An 8,691-nucleotide genomic window follows, 5' to 3' on the forward strand; every position below is an offset into this window, starting at 1 on the left:
TTTTACTTTATTATTATTTAAAAATAATATATTACTTTATTTTACTTTATTCTCTGGTTCACTTTGATTATGGTGATACCTCATATAGTTTTTCTTATTTTTGCCCAATTTTACTAAGCAAGTCCAATAGTTTTTTAGCATCTACAACTTTTTAAAAGCATAACTTCTGCATTTTTCTGTTGACAGATCTGGTTTAGGGCTTATTTTGTGCGAAAAGAGTTGTTCTTTTCAGTCATACCATAGGGTGCAAAACTTTTTTTGATTGCTTTTTAGAACATTTTTTGTGAGTATATTTGATGAATAATCATATATTACTTGAACTTTTTCATGTTTTTTTTTATGCAGTTCACTGTACACCCTTAATATTTATTTAGATTTATTCAACTAATTAACACGGACACGATCATACCAAATATTAACTTTTTTTGTGTTTTATATACTTTAATTGGTTATATATTCAACTGTGGTAATTAGGGGACTTTTACATGCTTGGCCGTGGCGTGTATGGAGATAAACACCCAGGAGTTTTTCCGATCCCAGTTATTAGTGATGACACAGCCCGGCTTTGGCACTTGCAGGACACTAGGTCCTGCAATATTCTTCTGAAGCACTGACGTACAACAGAAGAAATACCCTTAAAAACCTGTTATGGCAGTCATTAAGGGGCTAAAGTGGACAGCAAGAATACAGCAAGTGTATTGGAAAACTCAAAAACGTTTCATTACACAAACAATATTTATTATTTACTGTAATGTAACAACCCCTTGAAAAGACTGTGCATGTAAATGAAACAATACCTTATGTGTCTGCTTTTAACATAAGACCTCTTCATCTATTGACATTTTTTTATCATATTTGCCAAACATCTCTACAATTATCAAATTTCAACTTGGTTGTCTAATACTTGTACATTAGTAGATCCCATGATTATATTATTGAGACAGCTTATCATAAATCTACCGGGTTAAAAATTACCAATGATTAATATTGCTGGGTCAGTACATATAATTGCAACAAAGTCAACGTCAGAGCTCTGTATAGAAACAATGTAAGGAGTATATACAATTTGGTATGTATGTGGTTAAATTAGGCAGAGGTGAGTGGCCCACACCAATATATGTTATTGAATTGTGAAAGATAACCAAAATATCTTGCCCACTGTAAGCCCTCACCTTTACCTCTGTAAATAGGGATATTAATCATAGTGTGCCTCAGGTTTGCCCATTTTTGCGCCTGATTTGTTCTTTTTTTTTTTTTGCTAATCATTTATGATGGATCTAGTTTTGCTTTAGTAAATGAGTTTTTGAATTGTCGCATGTCCAATTTTGGGCATTTTGGGCGCGTGCAGGATGCGCCACATTCATAAAGGCTGAGATCCACCGCACTAATAGTAAATCTGGACCTGTGGCTTGAAACGAGATCAGACTTTTCTCCTATACATCTTGTTTTACGATACATCATCTGCCCTTCTATATCAGTTGTGTTATCTCAGCCTTATTCCTACCCTGAAGACCCCATTAAGAAGCAAAAAGAGTACAGAGCGGTGCTTGTAGTTTTCTGATTGCTTTGAACCTTACAGTTTTGCTTCAAATTGCAGAAAGTTAAGAAAAGAATTCTTGTTCACAAGAGGAAAATGTGTGTATTATATATAAGGACTCAGCGGGACTTCATATACACAACTTTCAACAGTTTGAATGGTGAAACATTAAGATTACTGTACAGTGATTATTTTTACTTAGGCTCCAGCTATACACAGTGTATGTTTTGGCAGGCTTCCATGCAAATTAGTATAAAATGCAGCTGACTCCCAGAAAAAAGCAGAATATGCAAACTTGTGTATGAATAAACTGAAGTTAAGATTTGGCATTGCAGAAGAACATATATGATCTGCAACAAAACATATAAACCCACTGATTTTACAATAATCGTATTTGACTGCACCTATAGTCAATCACACTTCTTCCACCCTAAATTACGTGGCATGTATAGAAATTTTTTGCTTTAATATTTTGATAATTATGAGTATTTCTATCCCATTGTACTAAAACAACGTGGGGAGTTTTACTTTATGACGAATACAGGGTACACCGTATAATTTAAAGGGGTTGTCCCAAGTTAAGAAGTTATTACGACGATTACCATTTTGCGCCGCATTTAAAAGGGGAATGTGGCGCACGCGATTGGAGTTTGGCGCTTCGGTGCTGGCTTTCATGCGACAGAAATCAGGGGGCGGGCCGTCGGACGATCCAACAAATTCAGACTGAACGCGGGATTTAACATTTAAATTGTGTCACAAGGCTATGCACTTACATGCACCAGGAAGAAGAAGGTGAACTCCGGCGGACCTGAGCGGGGAAGTGACACATGCAGGATTTTGGGTGCGCGATCTGGTAAATCGCACCGGACTTCATCTTCGCCGGACTGTTTGGATCGGGGATCACGTCAGGACCAAGTAAGTAAATGTGCCCCATTGTTACCTTAGCAGGTGAAGCCTTTGGATTGTTTCTAAAAATTCAACCAAATTGCTCCGTGTGAATGCAGCCTTTTGAATGTGGTATTTTGTCCAGAAACAAGCTGTGAATCACATAAGGGGACACATAAACAAGTCCCAGCACTGACTTCACACGGGTATCATCCACAAACCGCCATATCCTTGTTTTTTTGTCGATGAGGTGTCAGTCGAGGTCACACGTTGTAGATTTGTTAAGTACATTTATATTTTCAAGACAAAATAAGACTCAAAAATTTTGTTTTCTTATCATACTGTTCTGTGTTTCTTATTTTAGGCTTTTAAATAGATATAAAATACTGAGTTGTACAGTTTCATGCACCTGTGTGGCATCACATGACTACAGACAGTTTTTAATTCCCTGGGAGTAAACAAATGAGCACTATATAGAATGACAGCAAGCAGAGATCTAAAAAGACATGGGGTTATGGTGTAGGAAATTATATAACTTTTCTTTATCTGAAACTGAAAGCTCCCTGCTATGATCATGATAACTAGCTCTTCTACATCAGATGCATATCACTTTAGTTTTATTGGATGACTCTCTCACAACATAAATAGTTTTTTAGCAGTTCTCCCTTAGTTAGAGACCTAGCTGTTGTAACTTAGCTGCAACTCACAACCCCCTCCCCTTTCCATAGACTTAGGTAGAGACCTAGCTGCTGTAACTTAGCTCCAGCTCTCAACCCCATCCCCTTTCCATAGACTTAGGTAGAGACCTAGCTGCTGTAACTTAGCTCCAGCTCTCAACCCCATCCCCTTTCCATATACTTAGGTAGAGATCTAGCTGCTGTCACTTAGCTCCAGCCCACAACCCCCTCCCCTTTCCATAGACTTAGGTAGAGACCTAACTGCTGTAACTTAGCTCCAGTCCACAACCCCCTCCTCTTTCCATAGACTTAGGTAGAGACCTAGCTGCTGTAACTTAGCTCAAGCTCACAACCCCCTCCCCTTTCCATAGACTTAGGTAGAGACCTAGCTGTTGTAACTTAGCTCAAGCTCACAACCCCCTCCCATTTCCTTAGACTTAGGTAGAGACCTAGCTGCTGTAACTTAGCTCCAGCTCACAAACCCCTCCCCTTTCCTTAGACTTTGGTAGAGACCTAGCTGTACTGTAACTAGCTTCAGCTCTCGCCTTTCCACTCCCTAGATTCCTATGTAATTCAACACCAGTTTTAGCTTCTGTTTGTCTTGTTTGCAAAAGTCATTTAGTATGTAGTATGTCAGTGTGTTTGGCTTAAAATACTTGATCTGGTGATAGATGTCCTTTATGGATTATTTGGAGCAAATTACTTTTATTTTCTTTAAACTTTGTATCCCAGCAACATGAATTTCTAAATCTAGGTAGCCCACTCTAATATCCCATAATATTGCATGTTAAGGGGTCATATATCCCTGCCTACACCTACAGTACCCAATAAAATGAAATATCCAGGAAAACGTATACCCAATCATCTATGTCATGGTAATGAGATTTGGTAATTTAGCCTCAGAAGAAGCAAAAGAGTATTTTCGTATCTATCCAAACCCATATAACGAAGACCTCAGAAAGAAGGGATTTAAAAGTGTTATCTGTAGCCCTGAGCCTACACCTCCTAAAAGTTTATGAATGGTTTATAAAAAGTACATAGAAAATAGTTATTTTCATTATTAATGATATGAAAGAATCGTTCATTTCCTTACATAAATATTCATGAGCGGGCAGGATATAATGGGCCATCCACTGATACAGTCCATAGTCACTAGGATTATATATATATATATATATATATATATATATATATATATATATATATATGAAAGTAATATCTCTCTCTTAGAGGGATATACTTACCCAGCAGGTAAGGTTAAAAGTCCACTCTAAAAAGGTAGTTAGATTGTGAACAATTCCCTCTTGTAGGGACAGGAGGAGGGAGCACAAGGCCTATGATTAATAGAGGCCATGTGTCAGTCCAGCACAATGGCTAACTTCATGTCTTGCTTGCGGTATAAATGCAGTCAGTCTGCTAGAACCAGTTTTGGAAGGCATTTTGCAGATTATTTTGGGCAGGATGTACAAATAAGTATGTATTTCACAATGTTCTTCTGATATCAAATAGACCACTATGACAAAACTCCATGGGGGATTTATATTTTTCGAAGGATTTAACAAAAAACTCTTTACAGTGAACGTTAAAGGAGAAATATTACCAAGATTAGCTGTAAATGTAATGTACATTGTTCTGTTTACTTTATATTCTGTGCAGTTTATTGGCCATAAAATACTTATAACAGTGGCCGGGCCCCATGGCAAGCTTCTGCATGGAGCCCCCTTCCCCTGAAAAATATATATACATATTTGTATAAACATGTTTATACAATTACAGCCCTATACAGTGTATGAAGAGGGGTCAGAGGTCGGGCACGCGGGCCAGCGTTCGGGAAGGTGTCCCCGGGACCTCTCCCCGATGGGCCAGGTTGTTACGTCCCTAACTTATCATTTTATCTGTGATATTTGAGTGATATAGAAAGTCATTTAAGGGGTGTTATAGATTTATGTAGAATGCAACAAGGGTCGGCTCCAGGTTGCAATAGGCCCCTGGGCAACAGAGCCTCAGTTGGCCCTTTTGCAGCAAACTAACATGGCAACATTAAAAATTCGGAAAATCATGTTCCCGAAAATCTTCCATAAATTATCATACCAAACAACCCCGTCATGATTATTTTATATACAGTCCACTGATGGATATTTTATATAAAGCCCCCCCTCACACCCAATGGATTCATTAGATACAGCCCCTCCTCACCCCCCCCCCCCATAGATTCCTTATATACAGTCTTATGTGGGCCCCCTCAGCAGCGCTGGGCCTTGGCACTTGTCTGGGAATGCCCAGTGCTGGCGCCGGAGCTACATGCAACAGAAATAGACTGTAAGCTCTTACAGGTGGGATCCACGTTTCTATTTTTTCATATAATTATATTATTATGTCTTGAGTTTTTGTATATGTACCCCATGATTTGCAATGTTTTGTGAATGTGCTACAGAAAATAAGTTGTTTTTCTTTTATAATAGTGCAATTGCAGTCCTTCCTAAACACACCGTCATATAGTGAGCGCTAGCAGGGCGATGGTGCCAGCAGTTTGTTCAGACAAGAAAGGTTTGTAGATATATGCATTAGCTTTTCAAAACTCTAACCACATGTAGCAGAACAAAATCCATGTGGCTTTTCAAATCTCCGGCATGCCCATTATCTTGCAGAAATGCTTTAGATTTCTATACCGGAAAGACTAAAATCTACAACAAATCCACATTTAACACATGGGAGAATGTGACCTGAACACCTTCTAAAGTTGAGAAGATCAAAGCAGTTTAAAATCTGATGTCTAATGTTTTCACGGTGTCAAAGAACAAGTTACATGGATGGTAACAGCAGGGCCGGCTCCAGGTCTAGGTAGGCCCCTGGGCGACAGAGCCTTGGTGGGCCCTTTTTCTGAAATCTCTTGTCCCGGCGCCACACTGCAACTCCCTCCCCACACATGAGCCACACTGTCCCGCCCCCGTAGCCACACTGTGCCCCCATAAGCCACACTGATGCCCCCATAAGCCATACTGTGACTCCCCTGTACCCACACTGTCTCCCCATAGCAAAACTGTCCCCCTGTAGCCACACTGTCCCATATAAACCACACTGTCCCCACCACCGTACCCATAGCAAAACTGTCCACCCATAAGCCACATCGTTGGCCCCTGTAGCCACATTTTCCCCTATAAGCCCCCCTCCCATAATATGCAGAGGCTTCTCTGCAGCCTCTATGAATAAAAATACAGGACAAAGGCAGCAGCCACCATCATTCAATATGTAGATTAAAATGAGCATAAATCATCTTGTGGCCAGTAAAAAAATAATAAACGCTAACTTACCTCAAGAATTCAGGTCGAAGGCTCCGTCCCGCTCTCATCGTCCAGCACAGACGCATGCGCCGTAAAGTCATCTTGTGGGTCCGGCAAGCGTCCTGCACCAGATGCCGGCAATGGAATTTTTGTGCCCTACGATCTGCCCGCGGTGCCTTCCCTGTCGCCAGAGAACGCCGTACGATCTTTCAATTACATCGGCGATGGCATCCTTGTGCAATAATTCCATTGCCAGCATCTATCACTGTGCAGGACACTTGCACAGGTGAGGAGACGGTACTTGTGCTTCAGGAATCTCCCCCAGCTACACATTCAGGAGCTACCGCTGCCGGGGAGTGAGGGGTGCAAGGCATGTGACAGATTTTTCTGATCCTGGTGGGCCCTGTGGGAGCTCTGGGGCCCCGGCGCTTGCCCCGGTAAGCCGGGTGCTGGCGCCGGCCCTGGGTAACAGGTCTGTTATCTAAAACAAAAGGATATTCCAATTAAAACAAATTCTCTCCTATAACATGAGCGAATCCGACGTTCAACCAGTTAAGGCTAGTTTTTAGGGGCATCCATTTGGCGGACTGGATGTCCAGTAATATCTCATGGTCAGGTGGGCCAAAACCAAATGCTTAACTAGAACTTTAAAGTTGGGTCTGTTCATCACCACTCTTCTATGCACTAGACAACTAAGAATTATGAGAAATGTGATTCACTAGGGCACATTGTGGTGCAGGCATTTTTGCACCTAAAAGAACGTGCAAAGTCCTACAGAAAACTGCTGCATGTCCCTTAGTAAATGTGCCCCGATGTGCAGCTTTTTTAACAGAGCGACAGATAAAGTATGGGAAATGCAGAAACTTCCAGTCCAGTGCTAGGAGATATGCTGCTGAGAAATAAATGGACCTAAAGAGCATATACTCAATCAGTTGCTTCATGCACGTCAAGGTTCATTAGACCCCCCTTTTCATCATTTTTGGGGTATCAGCATGGTGGCATGTCATAGCCGCAAACAGCCTTCTCACGCTTCTGAAGTATATAATACATTTTTTTTTTTTTATTAATGAGATTACATAATCATTAATGCTTTTTTCCCCCACAGATTCACAGGAGGAAGATTTTACATGACTTGGCGCATCATGCTCCAGTCATCATTTTTCACTTTCACAGTGCCCAGGATATACTAAGGGATGAGGATGAATTCTACATTGGGTCTTGTCTCGCATACAATTGCGCTATAGTATAAGCGACAGGTTCCTTTTAAATAAATCCAATTTTTTTCTGTTTGCTAATAACTGAGACTTGCTTCGTTGTACTCTCTCCAACTCTGCGGTATCTTTTTTATGGACTGGAGTCCAGAATTGAACCACATATTCCAGGTGAGGTTATCACTATAGAGTACATACATCTTATAATACAATACAAAATCCTGCTGGCTACAAGGGACTCTCCAAGAAAGACATATGTTGCCTGTGGATTATTATAATAATAATTCTTTATTTATATAGCGCCTACAGATTACGCTGCGCTGCATAAAGCATGACAAACTGTTCCCTGTCCCCATGCGGCTCACAATCTAAACAACCTAACAATATGTTTTTGGAATGTGGGAGGAAACCGGAGGACCCGGAAAAAACCCACGCAAACACGGAGAGAACATACAAACTCTTTGCAGATGTTGACCTGGGTGGGATTTGAACCCAGGACCCCAGCGCTGCAAGGCATAAGTGCTACCCACTCAGCCTCCATGCCACCCTAAGCCCCAGGTGCATAACCTTACATTTATCTACATTGAACCTCATTAGCAAAGCCAATGACTAAACACTGAGTTTGTCCAAGTCACCCTCCAGCCTATGAACATCCTCCATAGACTGTATTACACTACACAGCTTGGTGTCATCTGCAAAAATAGACACAGTGCTATTAATTCCTACCTCTATATCATTAATAAATATATTAAATAGTAGAGGGCCAAGCACAGAACCCTGGGGTACACCAATTAGAACTGGTGACCATTCCGAGTAGGAATTGTTGACCACAACTCTCTGGATATGATCCATCACACAGTTTTTAATCCAATTGCAAATGATTCCCTCCAAAGCACTAGTCCTTATTTTACCCACCAGGCGTCTATGAGGGACAGTGTCAAATGTCTAGTCTGTGTCTATGTGTTATTGCGACTGGTATATTTTAGTACCATAATTGCTCACCCTACCCGTAATGTAATGTGTTCATGTAACCTGGATTGTGCTGTATTGCAATGTCCTGTAACTATGTTTGTATGCAACCAAGGAACTAGCAACATGCA

This window comes from Engystomops pustulosus, chromosome 3 (assembly GCF_040894005.1).
Source record: "Engystomops pustulosus chromosome 3, aEngPut4.maternal, whole genome shotgun sequence".
Lineage (NCBI taxonomy): Eukaryota > Metazoa > Chordata > Amphibia > Anura > Leptodactylidae > Engystomops > Engystomops pustulosus.